Source organism: Lolium perenne, chromosome 2, assembly GCF_019359855.2.
Source record: "Lolium perenne isolate Kyuss_39 chromosome 2, Kyuss_2.0, whole genome shotgun sequence".
In the NCBI taxonomy this organism is placed as follows: Eukaryota; Viridiplantae; Streptophyta; class Magnoliopsida; order Poales; family Poaceae; genus Lolium; species Lolium perenne.
The window spans coordinates 119671862-119676343 of NC_067245.2; the positions used below are offsets into that span (position 1 = coordinate 119671862).

Here is a 4482-nt window from a genome sequence, read left to right on the forward strand (position 1 = left end):
CAAATCCTAGGTCTGACCAAGATTTGGACAAGTTTAAAACATGAATATGAAAAGGTAATCATGAATGCTTCTTAGTCACTCCAAAATGATGCTCTTGGGAGGGTTTTCGGAATTTCCATGTTTGAAACCCAAAACCACATCTCTTCATGCTTGACTTCTTAAGACAGAGTTTAGGGTTAGGGGGTAGATACATGATTTTTCTGGTTTGAATATGTCTACACCTTGTTTATCAACTTAATTGAATGCTTACTACATGACATAAGAAGACTATGTGCATTGGTTTTTCATTTTATTGATTTTTTTTTTGAATTTTATCCCCATTTGTTGAATCTTGGTCAAATCCTAGGTTTGACCAAGATTTAGACAAGTTCAAAACATGAATATGAAAAAGTAAGCATGTATCCTTCATAGTCACTCCAAAATGAAGCTCTTGTGAGGGTTTTTGAAATTTCCGTGCTTGAAACAAAAAACCACTTCTCTTCATGCTTGACTTCATAAGAGATAGTTTAGGGATAGGGGTAGCTAGATACATGATTTCTCTGGTTTGAATATGTCTAGACCTTGTTTATCGACTTAATTGAATGCTTACTACATGACATAAGAAGAATATGGGCATTGGTTTTTCATTTTATTAATTTTTTTCTGAATTTTTATCCCCATTTGTTTAATCTTGGACAAATCCTAGGTTTGACCATGATTTAAACAAGTTTGAAACATGAATATGAAAAAGTAAGCATGTATCCTTCGTAGTCACTCCAAAATGTATCTCTTGAGAGGGTTTTTGAAATTTCCATGTTTGAAACCAAAAACCACTTCTCTCTTCATAAGACAGAGTTTAGGGTTAGGGGTCTAGCTTGATAGATGATTTTTCTGGTTTGAATATGTCTAGACCTTGTTTATCAATTTAATTTAATTATTACTACATGACATAAGAAGACTATGTGCATTGGTTTTTCATTTTATTGATATTTTTTGAATTTTTATCCCCATTTGTCGAATCTTGGTCAAATCATAGGTTTGACCAAGATTTAGACAGGTTTAAAACATGAATATGAAAAAGTAAGCGTGTATCCTTCGTAGTCACTCTAAAATGAAGCTCTTGTGAGGGTTTTCGAAATTTCCATGCTTGAAACCAAAAACCACTTCTCTTCATGCTTGAATTCATAAGACATAGTTTAGGGTTAGGGGTAGCTAGATACATGATTTCTCTGCTTTTAATATGTCTAGACCTTGTTTATCAACTTAATTGAATGCTTACTATATCACTACTACTATTAAAAGAGAGAGAGCGGCAGATCCAAATCATCTGGACCATCTAATCATCTCATTTAACGGTCCAGATTAGCGCTAAAACATGTGTTAGACGCTCCCGTCCCAAATCAAACTGCCATTTATCCCAAACGAAGACACCGCCCTGCACGACCTGCAACCGACGTGATTTCGGCGCCGCCGCACCGCAGGCGTCGGACCGCATCCCACATAACCGACCTCCGCGTCACCCGCCGCCGCGCGCACTTCCCTTGCCGACACCCGCCTGCCCGACGGGATTTGGGCTGCACGCCGCCGACCAGTCAATGCCGCCGCCCGTCAACCAGCCTACCACGGCTTGCCCGACGGGATTTGGGCAGGGCTGGACGCCGTAGCATCCACTGCATCTGCAGTCCGCCGCACTGCAGTTCATCTGCACCGAGCTCAACCGCGCCCAGCTCCTCCAAAACCAGCCCGTCCGTGCCCTCCTTCTCCAATCCTTGAAGGTATTTGTTTATTTCCTTGCCCCAGTTGATAAATAAAGCCAATGCATCTGGATCTCCATCGGGGAAGCATATCTCTTATAGACTTAACCAAAAACGCTGGAGATATAACTCGGGATCATAAACTGCAGAGTGGTACAAATGATTCCAAATCAAATATTACTAATGTGGACGAACCTCAACTACCTGCATCTTCCTCTATTTTTTGAACTCTGCATCTTCTTTGATGGCTGTGTGTCACTCCTCTGAACCACATTACCAACACACGGGATATGATAATTTCATTTACACGAATCCTGTTATATTGAATAACCTCTTGGCTCTTGCTAATGATAACTATGATACATCTTCTTTGCCAGGTGCAGCATTTAGGGCTGCAAATCTTCTCAGTAATGATGCTCATATGCCACCAACTGAGCTAGCAGGGATCTGAACATAATGGAGAAGGTTGGTATGCATGACTTAATGATCTGTTTCATTTCTCTAAACCCCGGCCTTACAAAACAACAACTTTAATTTATTATGTTTCTTATTCGCAATAAATAAATATATTATTATGCTCTTGCTGCCTGTTATACCTGTGGTTCTTTGTGTCGATTCTACACCAAAATGTGATACTCCTACGTCTATATAAGGTGAGCTACTAATTAGGTTGTGTGCAACAGAACAGAGTCTGATGGGATCAGGGGAGCCTTGTTTTCTACACCATAATACTATTCCTGCAATCACGTAGACACATTTGCTTCTGCTTGATATGTTTAAGAGGCTCGCATTTCTTTGTGTTGTGAAGTTTACCTTAACCCACTCTTGATACATAAAATAAGCTGGGTAGCAAATTTATTCAAATTCGTAACTATTGAGAAGTGAAGACATCTAGAAGGAGAAACAAAATGATGAAGAGCTCCCGGTTCCCATTTAAAAAGCTAAATAAAATCTGGCATCTACAACAAGATCTATCAGCTTTGAATGCAACATACACAACCTTTATACTTCCAGCAGCACCAGCAGCAACAATAATTCATAGCGTTTTTTTCCAAGGTACATCAAACCCCCAAAAATATATACTAAGCTTATATCCTTTTAGGCATGTGTTGTTATTGTTGAACTGTTGATAAGTGTACCATTAACTTTAACAATGACAGCATTGTTCTGCCATAAGGAAAGACCTCCATTGAGCAAATTAATTATTTTGTTTTTCTGTATTACTTTTCAGAACCTTGAAGCTAAAATACAGTTCGGTCCGTTTTACACGCAAACAAAAAAATACAGTTCAAATGAGAAGAAACGTACCAACCATGGAGAGCTAGACATGCGATACAGGCTATATAGGTAGCTGCTTCTGCAAAGTGCAAGTATGGAACCACTGTTTCATGCTCCCAATAGTTTATGTTCATGTTTCCTACAATTTGTATCTTCAGATCTCACTCACTTCATGCCAAGGCATAATTAATTATATTCGTGTTATCTCTGCCAAGAAAAGTTGCACTTATAATATTTCTGCCACTTCTTCCCGATGCTATTGCTCTTGTTATAGAATTGATTACACAAATTATTTCCACTGTCCGACATAGAACATGTGGTATTTTTTTCTTAATGGAAATAGGTGGTGTTCTTTTCTTTTCATTTTTGAACGGGAACATGAGAAACATATCAATGCATTGATATGCTCCTAGATTCATTATACAGAATTCTAAGTTGCAATGAGTAAGTTCTATACAAGAATACAAATTTACTTAAAAGGTATTTTTGTATTTATTCAGCTGTTGTACCATTCATTTTGTTCCTCATTGTGTTCTTAATTTTCAGGAAAAGGAATTAACACTTTTTACCACTCAGGGTGTATGTGCACAACCCACATTGTTTGCAGGTCAGAGCACGAGCAATTTTTTGTTCATCCCATGGGAATTTGTATCGAGATGTCTTATGCAACTACACTTTTTATTTATATTGATACTACTTTCAGAAATGTTTCAATAGACCAAACATAATAATCTGTTTGGCGTTGCATCCATTTTTCGAGTGGCTGGCTGTGTGATGTCCAACAGAATTTGTTCCCCTGAGTGTCAAACAATGTCTGAACATGATTTCAAACAACTAAAGAGGGTGAAATTCTATTGAATTCATGGTGATCTCCTGATCCTTTTTTACATGTCCTAATAACTTACAATTGTTTGTAAACATAATGAAACTTAAATATGAAAATTTCAATTGAGTTATGTGTATTAGTCGACACGTGCATTGCACGTGCTCCATTACTAGTGACATAAGAAGACTATGTGCCTTGGTTTTTCATTTTTTTATTTTTTTTAAAAAATTATGCCCATTTTTTGAATCTTGGTCAAATCCTAGGTTTGACCATGATTTAAACAAGTTTGAAACATGAATATGAAAAAGTAAGCATGTATCCTTCGTAATCACTCCAAAATGAAGCTCTTGAGAGGGTTTTTGAAACATGAATATGAAAAAGTAAGCATGTATCCTTCGTAATCACTCCAAAATGAAGTTCTTGAGAGGGTTTTTGAAATTTCCATGTTTGAAACCAAAAACCACTTCTCTCTTCATGCTTGACTTTATAAGACAGAGTTTAGGGTTAGGGGTCTAGCTTGATATATGATTTTTCTGGTTTGAATATGTCTAGACCTTGTTTATCAACTTAATTGAATGCTTACTATATGACATAAGAAGACTATGTGCATTGGTTTTTCATTTGATTGATTTTTTTTTGAATTTT

General features: G+C 37.1%; 1 long non-coding RNA gene across 1 annotated transcript; it reads left to right on the forward strand.

Moving 5' to 3' along the window:
- Nucleotides 1-1545: 1545 nt before the first annotated feature.
- LOC139835203 (uncharacterized) lies at nucleotides 1546-3070 on the forward strand. The gene is made up of 3 exons (XR_011750954.1): nucleotides 1546-1754; nucleotides 2111-2198; nucleotides 2965-3070. It is a non-coding gene; the product is annotated as an uncharacterized lncRNA (long non-coding RNA).
- Nucleotides 3071-4482: the final 1412 nt, after the last annotated feature.